This window comes from Amphiura filiformis, chromosome 12 (genome assembly GCF_039555335.1).
Source record: "Amphiura filiformis chromosome 12, Afil_fr2py, whole genome shotgun sequence".
Lineage (NCBI taxonomy): Eukaryota > Metazoa > Echinodermata > Ophiuroidea > Amphilepidida > Amphiuridae > Amphiura > Amphiura filiformis.
Genome location: NC_092639.1, coordinates 39,397,185 through 39,409,933, shown reverse-complemented (window position 1 = coordinate 39,409,933; position 12,749 = coordinate 39,397,185). Strand labels below are relative to the sequence as shown.

The 12,749-nt window shown below is 36.7% G+C and overlaps 1 long non-coding RNA gene across 1 annotated transcript; it reads right to left on the bottom strand.

The window, feature by feature from the left end:
- Positions 1-4,882: 4,882 nt before the first annotated feature.
- Positions 4,883-8,894, bottom strand: LOC140166174 (uncharacterized). The gene is made up of 3 exons (XR_011860820.1): positions 8,827-8,894; positions 7,578-7,619; positions 4,883-5,954 (listed from the first exon to the last, which is right to left on the bottom strand). It is a non-coding gene; the product is annotated as an uncharacterized lncRNA (long non-coding RNA).
- Positions 8,895-12,749: the final 3,855 nt, after the last annotated feature.

The window sequence follows — 12,749 nt, the reverse complement described above, 5'->3', positions numbered from 1 at the left end:
TTACCCTGCTATCTACTGAAGATAGCTGTCACATTAACCTGCTATCTACCAAAGATAGCTGTCACATTAACCTGCTATCTACTGAAGATAGCTGTCACATTAACCTGCTATCTACTGAAGATAGCTGTCATATTAACCTGCTATCTACTGAAGATAGCTGTCACATTAACCTGCTATCTACTGAAAATAGCTGTCATATTAACCTGCTATCTACTGAAGACACCTGTCATATTAACCTGCTATCTACTGAAGATAGCTGCCATATTAACCTGCTATCTGCTGAAGATAGTGCCATATTAACCTGCTATCTACTGTCACATTAACCCACCATGGTTGTTTGATGTGATCATTTAATCTTCAATGCTAGATCTTTACAAAATACATTTACAATACCAACAACTATTCTATCACACTATACACTATTCTTACCTAACTTATATTTTCTTCATCCTTTTCTGCCTTTTGGGGGTAATTTTTGTTCTATAAATTGTATGTGTGCAAATTGAGGGCGCTATTTACATATATTTTAAATATAAGTTAGCCCAGTAATATGAATTATCATTTTTCCTTTTATTTCAAGATACTGAAAAACTAGTTTGAAAATGTTCTTGCTGTATGTTACTCATCTTTATGATGTTTTAATGTCATTATACAAGTGTCTACCCTTTGTAAAGATGCAAACAGGAGATAAATAGCGCTATCACTCAGTGTTCAAATTGGCTTATAAATGAATACAGTTCTACAGGCCATCAAAAGCGTGAACCTGCTATTTACTAAAGATATCTGCCACTTTAACCTGCTGTCTACTGAAGATATAAATGTCACATTAACCTGCTATCTACTGAAGGTAACTTCCCCCTACCCACACACGTACACACCCCGACACATTAACATTACCCCTCATACCAAAAGACTTAGTTTACAGTTTTAATCTAAGAAATTGGAGGAAACCAAATGTTTTAAGGTGTGAAAATGCCAAAATAAAAGCCCCTTTAGAATTTCAAAGATTTATATATATTTTTCTTTTCACTTTTTCCTTTTGCTATCTTGAGTAGTTAGAAATCTTCTAAATGGTTAATAAATGTATGCTAATACCAAACAAGATATAGCTCTTACATTAACCTGCTATCTTCAGTAGAAAGCAGGTTAATGTGAGAGCTATATCTTTTTTGGTGTTTTCAAGCATTTATTAACAATTTAGAAGCTATCTACTCAAGTTGGCAAAAGTGAAAGAAAATACCAAAATAAACTTTCTTTGGTAACGCACCCACCCCCAACTAACCAAAAGACCATTTTATCAGATTATATTCAAGAAATTGGAGGAAACTGATTTATGTTTCTTATTTGTCTACTATCTTCAGTAGATAGCAAAGGGTTTCCCAAAAGGTTTGACAAAAAGGTGTGAATTCAAGAAATGGGAAGAAACTGATTTTTGTGTTTTATTTGTCTGCTATCTTCAGTAGATAGCAAGGGGTTTTCCCCAATAGAATAAATTCTTCTGTCGACTTGCTGGAGTCTGGTTTATGAAACAACATATCTTTCAATAAAGTGGATCAATGCAGAAAATAATATACATGTTTCCTGGAGAAAGTGAGTGATTGGTGAAAGCAGCACCATTTTGGAAAGTGTTATCTATGTGAGTGGGAAAGTGACTTACAACTAAAGGCCCCTCTTTACAGCCCTTCAAATTCAGAGTCTGCATAGTTTATGAGTATGACATAAGGATTTTTCAGTGAAGGAAAATACAAACAGATCGCTTCTCAGGAAAATGGGATTGGATGTTTAGTTTAACAAAAATACTCTTTGGGTGCCGAATAGTGAAAACGTAAGGGAATAGGCCTTTTGTAACAATTATAAAATGCCAAGTTGCCAGAACCATCATAAAGTCACAATTGTAAAAACACACATCTTCCTGTGGGCAGCTGACTCAATGACATGGGTGGTCTTTCTGATGACACTAGGTCAGGGAAAATCATGCAAAACACACTGAAATGAAAGACATTGAGAAAATTATACCATTATCCCACTTTATTTGACCAATCTATGAAAGCATAGGATACTCACTTTTGAGGTATTACAGTAATGAATTATATTTATAAATACTGTTAATTTACCTCATTATATACATAAAGTTTATCACTGACCCGTATGTATTCAAATGTACATATTAATATGTACAAAAATATAACAAAAACTTTACAAAATATAAAATTATAAATAACTTACATTTTTACATTATACACAACAAGGTTTACATGGTAATCATTTTACTGTGTTTCAACTTATAAATTGCATTCTGAAACAAACTTTCTGGGATATAATTTGGCACATTATGGCAAATAATCAATTTGTTTGGACAAAATCAAATTGATTTTAAATTCTGATGAAATATCGTTATGAATTCGGCAGACGGCCGAATCCGGATTCGGCATTTAGTAAATTCATGTTATGCATGCATTATTTTTTAAATTAGAGAACAATTAAGGGATCAATGCTTTACATAATAGAGGGCAGTATATCAATTTTTTAATGGAGATCAGATGATAACAGCGAAATAAGTAATCAAAAGAGGGCGGCATATAGGGTTAGCTTATGGTGCATCCAGACGACGGTGGACTACATTATTCACTGTGGCAACAGCCAATATCGTAAACAAAACAGACAATATGACGGCAACACTGCCTGGACATTGGACGCTCCGTGCCGAGTTGTGTTTTTAGCTCTATTAGCACCATTAAAGAAAAAAAATGCACAAAATATATTTTTCAGTGAATGTATAACATTTCACATAAAAATAAATATTTTTGGATTCAAAATGAATGTGAAGAAAAACAAAATTATAGCCGGGAGTGAGCGGGACGCGATCTCGGGACCCAATGCACCGCAGGCGCGAACCGTTACCATTTCACCACGCTAACCGTGATACACAATGGGGGGAAATTTTAGGTATATATCATAAACATACCGTGCGTTATTCATACAAACCATTCAAAAAACAGTACTTACAATGAGGTTCACTGGCGAACCTCAACGGATTTAGACTGATAAAATGGTGCTTAATAACATACGTACAGTTTTGGAATAATTTGAGACATTTTTGTGTTTACGTGTAAAACCAATGACGACGTCAAAATTCAGCCAATCTTGGCCGGCCCCCCCTGGGTGCATCATAGTATGATCAATGATGATAATCATTAAAAAATTGATATGCTAACCTCTTTAAAACTAATGCATGCGTAACATGAATTTACCAAAAGCCAAACCCGAATTTGGCTGGCTGCCGAATTCATAACGATATTATAATTGAAACAAACCCAATTCTTTTCTCAGATCTTTGGTTTTGCCTCCTTTGACGGAGACTTGATCATCAGAAATGATCAGATCAACTGCTTTTTCCATGGGACCTGCTGTTAGTCTCTTTCCCAGTCACTGTTTGCTTTAAAAGCTTAAGTACTGGGTGATAAATGTGATGGAGAGAAATATAGCCTACATCTCAATCAACAGTTATTTCACCCCTCTTCAACCATATCTGATGAGTAAAACTATTGGTTTTGTCATATCAGATTACTATAAGGGACCGTTCACAAACACTTGTAAGGGGACCTGATACAAAAGAATTTTATCGCGAAAATTTTTTCGGGGGCCCCCCTCTTTACAGACCTCGAAAATTTCAGAGCCCCCTTTTTGACATGAAAATTATGGGTCAACCCCATAGAAAAGCATATAAACTCAATTTTTCCAGGAAAATTTGTTCCAGGAAAATTTGTGATCATTTTTTTCAGGCCCCCCCTTAGGAGGGTCAAAAATGTTCAGGGCCCCCTTTTTGCATCAGGCCCCCCTAAGTGTTTGTGAACGGTCCCTAAACCCTAGTACTTGAACAAACACATCTGTTTTGTAAGCTGATTTTTTAGCTTTCTCTTATGTGTCCCTGTTAAATTTGGCCAAAAACCTTCATTATATTGAACAAATGAATACGGAATTAATACCGTTTTTAAACAATAGTAATGCCCTTCTTATGATTTAAGGGTTTACTGTGTTCATTTTTGTTTTTATATAATTCTTCAACACTTGAGACCTTTCCCGCAATCTTAGTGGTTCTTACCCGTATGATATGACACATCCATACACTCTTAGATAGCGAGAACCAATCAGAGCAAGTGTTAGAAAATCCAAACCATGCATTGATTGTGTATAATGTGCACTCCGCATATTACGCGCAGTGCTTTCGCACCCGTTCGCATAGCCTAGGCTTGATTCATTTTTCGGGCGAGTTGATGCATTTATATTTGGTTCTGTTTTTCAACATTTTTAATGATAATAAAAACAGCAAAAATCATGTGGTCTTTCTATTCGTGCATGAAATAGGTTAATGAATGCGCATTACTTGTTGCTCGAGAAATTAGACAAAATAATGCGTACTTAATACTTGAACCAATCGGGAGGTGCATAGCAACAACGGGACTGATCGATTTTAAGCCCCAGGTAATTCCTTTTAAAATGTTAAAGAAAGAGAATAAAGGTATTGTTTTTAGCTGCTATTGTGCATCTATCATTTCATATAACACAGGCAACATCATTATTTTTGGATAATGATGTCGCCCGTGTTATAGGCATATGGCACGTTCTGGTACCACCGTACACGCTGTAAGGTTTTAGAGAAATCGCAAGCCGCACAAGATGGCGGTGCCCAGTGCTGAGGGATATATGTTAGTTTGACATAATAGACTAGAGGGCGTCGCCATCTTGTGTGATATTGTTGGACAGAAAACCGCACACATATCACTGTGGTACCACTTGAACACTTGTGGTGTTATATGAGACGGTAGATGCATGACAATGGCTAAAAACAATACCTTTATTTTCTAATTGATTTTTATAAAATGGGATCACCAACACAAGATGCAAGTGATTAAACTATTTTTGTCAAATTTCTGGTGGTGTTTCTTTCCATGTTGTAATCAATGCAAGAAAAATAGTTAAAATTATTGCAAAATTTCCATTTTAAAAATGATGACTTGCAAAAATAAATAATATCATTATTATGAATACAAATATAATAGACAACTTCAAGTGATATTTTTACTGTAATGTTGCCTTATGTCAGAATGAAAATTTGTGAACGTCCACCATAAACCAGCCGTAAAGTCGTCCCCCGGTCAATTTTGGTTTATTTAGAAAATATATATCATAAGCTTTAAAATGGTATATCATTTGACTTCAAACGATATCCAGAAGCAGGGTTATGGTTTGTTGAATTTTGCTCCTTCAACAAAATGGTGTACCTTTTTGGTTCTACATGTGTCTCTTTTTCCACATTGCTGGTTATAAATATCAAACAGTCATAATTGGTGGTCATTTCAAATCATCCCCAAGTCAACAAGGTTCAAGAATGTCTTCTCATTGTTAATTGTTGGTTATACATGTACATACCTAGACAAAATACATTGCTTTGTAAACCACCACTTTGAACAGGATATAGCCAAAGCAAACAAAGACTAGAGCTATATATAAGAATTCTATAGACTTATAGGTAGAAGCTTATTGTCTTCTTCAACAATAGGATTATTGATTGGTTTAAAAGGTGTTTGACTGGCACTAGCAAAATGAGATACATGTCGCACCAAATTGAGGTACCTATGAATATGACCTTCATGTACATTTTACAACTGTAACTCAGAATACAATTTGCTGACTTTACGGCCCGTTTGTGGTGGACGGTCATGGTTTGTGGTGGACAGTCACATTGTTGGTGACATAATCTAGCTGGTATGACCATGGTATGACAGACACTTCATCATGAGATTCTTGGCGATACATTCTTCGAGGAAATTTTCTATAGTGATTTTTCCCAGTCTAGTCAATTTTTTTGGGTTGCTGTCTACTTGGAGAGTAGTACACTATCATACAGCATGCGATGAAGCATATTGTTGAGTTGATTGTAAATTTTAAAATCACTGCAAAAAAAGAAAACGTATACATACAAAATATTTACTTACTGTGAAACGTTATTTAAATTTAACAGACAAAACACATTGGGTGTGTGGGGGTGTGTGTGTTTGAATGGCCATCCAAGTGAGGAAGCATCCCGGGGGAAGCGTTCAGAACAAACATAGACACATGGAACAACTGAAGAGGTCCTCGGCAAATTGACGCTATTCAGAAGATCGCAAATAACATAATGCCGCAAGCCAATGCTTGAGGTGTATAGGTAGGGTTGTAGTTGGATAGTATGGATCATGTGTTTTTGGGTTATGTCTATGGTATGGCGATTAGAAACAGATGTGTGTGTCCTCAGTTAGATAAGATAAACTTATGGCCTCATTGGCCTTTGTTTTCCTGTCTGTCCGAGTAAGGGTGGGTGTGTGTAGATATAATATTTTGGGGGACATCTCTAAGTTGAGTACTACTCTAAAGGGTACCTCGTTCTTTGAGGAGACATTTTAAAGGTGTGTGCAGCAGACAATTTAATGTGTTACAATCAGACCACCCACCTTTAAAGTACCTAAAAGGAAATCTTGCTAATTTATACTAATTTATGCATTTTTGTATGTAAATTCTTACTCTTACAGAATTAAACTATGAATCTGCTTGGAAAATGTTCCTTTCCTAGGCGAATAAACCAAATTTCACCCCAAAATAGCGCAAGCGTCCATGATTTTTGGCAGGCTATGTATTTTTTACATATGGGCATATTTAATGATGACTGTCAAGTGTCAACAATAGTGAACCAAAATGACATTACCCATTGATGATTAAAACATGGTCCTTTATTAGTGAACCAAAATGATGTAAAACCATGAAGAATAAAACAAAAACCCTGCTAGCTCCCCAGTCCCTATACTTACAATATTTTGCATTTTGAACTTAAACAACAACATCACAAACAAACAAGTAAAAATGTCATAATAAGGTATGCATTATCCATGCTTGGGGTGTTTGTGCGTGTAGGGGCATGAGAAAATAAACCATGGACCTCTCTGCAATGGGGGACCACCCTTGGTTCAGGGGGGTCTGCAAAAGCCTGCACGTATAATGCATTTGCAAGATACATCCTCTATCTTACATGAGATATAACGTCCACAGCTGCCAGGTAAAATTTACTATTTATAGACATACACAAGAAAATGGCGGAAAACATCCTCAGTATGTTGATTGAATAGAGGCCGTCAGCCTTTTCCGCAGGATCCGCCATCTTGTGGGTACTGCCGTTCTGCATGTCATGCGTTAGACAATATGCTCCCGATTACGCGGAAGTCGCAGCATGTGAGGCACCTCTTCAGTCAAGTGTCAATGGGGTGATCTTAGCAACAAGGCACTTCATACCCACAAGATGGTGGCATTGACGTCACAATGACTACCTCTATAAGGATTCAGACATCTGCGTTTACATGTATGTTTGCATAGTCCTAAACGGTACCCTTGTTTGGAGGCGATTACACATGGGTGCTGTGTGTGGGGGTAGGTGTGGGTGGGGAGGGGGTGTGTGTGTGGGAAGGTATCATGTGTGTGGGGGAGGATGTGGTAAGGAGTTTATGTGGGGCTATTGCAAAATAGAAGACAATGACTGTATGACTTACTAAGCCAATCATCAAGTTCCACATAGTTGGTTATTATACGGCCTGCAAGACAAAACATTCAGAAATAATTTATCAGAATTGACATTATTTGACTATTATCATCTCATCCAGACACTTAGGGGCCGGCAAAAGGTAAATCAGGCCATACCAGCAAAATTTATTTCTCAACACCCCCGAGAAAATAGTCTAGCGACGGTCCTGGTCACCCCTAAATCCCATTAAGTTGAAGTGTAAGTTCATGCTAATTATATCAGAACAATGCGCTACAGACTACATGTATATAAACAAAATTTAAAATGCACACCAAGCCAACAAAAATGTGCAAATAAATGTGTCAAAATGAGGATATAATTGTGAAAAAATTCCAAGTTTTGTGATACTTGCCCTCTGCTAACCATGTCCCCATTAATCTTAGGGCTGATAGCTCACTGAGCGCAAATTGGCTGATATGGGTCTAAAATAGGCACTAGGCAGATATTTCATGCTTTTATTGTAACCTGGGAGTGGGCAAGGCTGAAAAAAAAACTCCCATGGCATGCAACTTGAAAGAACTAATTGTGCGCCATTTTCTGAAAAGACATTAGCTATAATATTAAACACAGCCAAATTAAAAAGTCGCCACTAGTTCCATCCCCATTTAATCAAGAGTCTGATGAGGTTATGGCAAAATAATTTATATAATAATTTTCTATACACTTTCCTTCAAAGGTTGATGATTTGATTTCAAAAGTTTAATCATCTTGAGCATAGGAACCGTTGTTTGGAAATTAATGCAATTTTAAAAGTGACAAATTACGAATTGACCACACAAAAGCCAATGCATGGTATCAGCTTATTATGTGGCCCAAAGCAACCCGTACAGGAATCATTGTACACTTGCCTGTGCACAATTAAGCGGGGTATTTGATTTGCATTTTGATATGCATGGGTAAACCTTTAATGTCAATGAAATTAGACCTCTCAAATGCGTGTAGATGTGTAGATGTTGATGTAATTCTTGGCACTCACGATAGCTCTTCCGCATGATACAACTCCCTATGTCATTTTAAAAATTGCATGAATTTCCAAACAACGGTTTCTATGCTCACGATGATTAAATGATTCCCCAAATTTGGACCTTTTTTGAGACCTGATTTTTTTGCTCGCTTCGCACGCAAATTCTGAAATTTTGGGACTTTTTGTTTACTTTTGCAAATTTGGGGAGGTGCGGTCGCACCCCCCTGCATACGGGCCTGTATTTATAACCTACCTAAGCATGTAACCAAATCAACAAGCCAACGGAATAAGCTTATATTACTGGAATCCTTTGCTTGGTATCCCTTATGAAAATGCCGAGCACATTTTGAGCTTGTATACGAGCTTGTTATGAGCTTGTTATATATGCTCGTTCAGAGCTTGTTACGATCAAGAAAAAGCTCGTAATGATCAAGAAAAAGCTCGTATTTGAAACAGAACGAGCTTATTTTTGAAACATTACGAGCTTGCATTTTGATGAGCTTGCAAATTACAAGCTCGATATTGGAACTGATGAGCTTATTTTGGAACAAAACGAGCTTGCACCCCAAGCGAGCTGAAACAAGCTCGCAGTTTCATTACGAGCTAATATATGCTCACAAATACGAGCTTGTAAATTACAAGCTCAATTTTGAAACAAAACGAGCTTATTTTTGAAACATATCGAGCTTGCAACATTTGTGAGCTGGAAACAAGCTCGCAACAGCAATTTCTATCGAGCTTACACAAGCTTATAAATGTAAGCTCACAAGCTAACTTGTTAACGAGCTTGTAACAAATGCAAGCTTGTTTCAAGCTCAATTGAGCTCCATATCACAAGCCAATATTCGTAATTTCTCGATTGTTGTCTTTTCCAAAAAGCACATTCTGGCTAATATGCAGGTCAGCTGATGGGCATCCTGTTGTCAGGTCAAAGGGCTTCATGTGGTCCTACACCTGTAGGTATATTATGATGTTTAAAAAAAAATTGTGATTGACTATTGTAGTTGCAACAATAACAAGGTAAACAAACATCTGTATAAAGTTAAAGAACATTTAATTTAAAGAACATTTAAAAGGTACATCGAAATACAAAAAAGAGTAGGTGCAATATGCAACCTTTCAGTGCATCACCTACATGACTGATGTACATTTCCAGTTATTGAAATGTTTTTATGATAAAACTTAATAAATGCTTATTTTGCACTAAACTAAACCTATACCTACATTGTGTTTTTAGTTGATATATTCTTATGTGCAGTGACAGATAAAGCTACAGTATCTCAAGCTAGTTTGGGTGTGTAAATCCCGGGTGTAAATGCACTGGGTGTGAAAATTTAAGATATTTGTGTACAAAGTATAGGCCATGTGGGCAAAATCTGGGTGTGTATTTACAAATTTGAGTGTGTAAAACACACTCCCTACACGGCTGGCTGCTCACGCCTTGCATCCAACGACCGACCTCGTTGAATTCACAGTTATGCCCGTATCTGATACATGTGACACAGCTAAAATAATCCACGAAATCAGGGATCATAAAAACGCTTTAAAAAATCAAAATAAGGAAGTCAGTAAACTCAATGGCGAAGCGTGCTAATTTTGTCAGCCATACATGCGTGGGCGTGGTGAACAGAACTAGGGCATCCTCGGCGATCCTGACTTTTAGACCACCCGAGCTAAATACTTAGGTTAAAACCGCTAATTTATCAAATTAAACTTTCTCAAAAAGGTTTTAACTTGCTTTCAACTGTACACACGCACCTGTTATTTCGTCGAACATTACAAGCTTTATTTTGTTCCAAAATTCACGCTTTTATAGAGATATTTTTGACGTTAAGGGGTACTACTGCCCAATTTTGAGTCTATTTTTGCATTTTTCTCAAAATTTAGAGAGGATTGATGACAAGTAAAATATGTATATTATAGGGCAAGGTCAGGACTACAACTACTGCACTGGAAATTTTATTTCTGCGCAGACTTTCATCAAAAAGATTCTGCTAGCAAAATTCCCCCAAAAATGGTGTTTCTAGATCTTAGTCTCATGATGATAGCAGCTTTTTTAATGGAACTGCTATTTATGGAACTGCTATAGGCCTATGGTCCAGTGAAGAATAGAAGACATATTTATGTAGGTTTCCTTCACCATGTGACCAGCCTGTACCAATCTGTTCTTTTAAATTTCTATGTAAATATGCATTGTGTTTGGGTCCCGGTCTAGGGCGAATTTGGCTGGCTATAGCCAAAATATTAAATTCTCGATCATGAGAGCCAACTTGGGTACGCACAGTTATTTACGCCGAGCGCATTACGCAAATACCGGCGCTTACGGCGCAAAACACAGCTTTTGAGTATTGACCAATCACACGGTCGTTGCTGGGCAAGGTCAAGGTTCGGTCATGCAGGTCGCGCGATCGTGTTATTCTATGGAAAGTACATTGACGCAGAAGGTGCATCCTCTTATGATCGAGAAATTGTTATTTTGGCTATAGCAAATTAGGTTTGCCTCTCATCATCATCATGCTCATACCTACTTTTGACCTTGTTTTTTACCCCATCATAATTTCCTTCATTCTGGTTCTGGTTGAGTCGGCATTGCCAGACATGCTGTAGTGCTTCACCAACTTCGCGGTCAAAGGTCTATGCGCATTTAATGGCGTCGCGTCGCGAAAAGAGCTAATTAATGAAGATTATTTTTGAACATTTCCCCGAAGCACTGCCCTCGAAGCATTTATCGAAGCCCTGCCCTCTTTCCACATGTTAAAATAAATGATGTTTCCAATACATTTTAACCTTGACTCCAAAGTGTTTGGCACCTTTTTAACCATGATGTAAAACTAAACCTTGATGCAAAAGTAAAAAGTTAAATACCGTGCACAATGCGTGTAGTCCTTTTCACATGTTTATTTGGGTGGTCTACTAATTCAGGATCGATCGCCGCATTCTCTCAGTTTTCTTCACCATTTTCCTTCATCTTTTTCTAATCTGTCTCCTTCTTTTCTCTATCTTACCCTTCTCTCTCTCCTTTCCATGCCCCCCTCCAGCTCTGTCTTTCTCATACCCAACCAATTTTTAATACATGACCAAAGGTGCCAAGGCTGACGAATTCGGCAGTTTTCTTGCGACTCGTAATTTCAATTTAGCAAAAAACCCTTAACATACACCTTACTTTTTTACATATTTAGGCAATCGTGTGATTCTTAAATGTCTCGTTAACCATTCCTTTTAAAATACTCTACACACACCTGTAAATTGGTTGAATTTGCGTGACAAATGCTCTTCAAAATAGTCACATACGTACGTACGGATTCCATAAACTTCCTATGCAAATCGTTGCTAAGGCTTGTGCGCATGCGTGGAGGTTAACTTGTCGGCTCGTTCTAAAACTAAGATCTTTCAACATAATATATTTGGTTAGTAATCTTTTATAATGTACAATTGTTGTTTTAAATATTTTTTTTTTAGCATTTAAATATATTTTTATGTCAAAAATTGTGGCAGTTTTTGTTTATTGTAAATATTTTTTTCAGCTGTAAAAGATTTGTGACAATGCCAAATTGAAAATCCAAGATGTCAGCGCCCAGTACTGTTGAAAATATTTTGAGCCAATTCAGGTTTGTATATATTGTAAACTCACATTTTCAGGGAAGGTAATGAAATGATGAGTGTTTAAGTAAGAGCTCCTGTACTGGAGCTTGTGTCAATTTGAGAATGAATGCACCATTCATTAATTTAAAGACAGCTGATGTCGAACTTCGAAGTAAGCTTAAGCCTTAAAATTGAATTGTGATTGATCATGTGATAAACAACAACTTTTTTTTCTTTAAATGTTTTGTTGCATTTTTAGATAAACAACAACTTGTTGAATTTGAAATGATGCTTAGTACAGGAACCCCGGTCCTGCACTCCGTGCAGCGCATCCACAGATATATAGATATTCATGCTAGTCGGTGAAAAACACCTTTTTTAGCGATTTCATGAATTATTTGCCCTTCGACAATACCCTTATTTCGCTAAAAATGTTAATACATATATTGGAATTAAAAATGTAAAAAGTGATGTGATGACAGCTATGTCTATATGAATCATTCAAAGGAGAAATTGTCACTATCAAGTACAACATTTATGAGCTTACACTTTTACAAGCTCACAAATTATCATAGTAGAAATTTTACAAAAGTA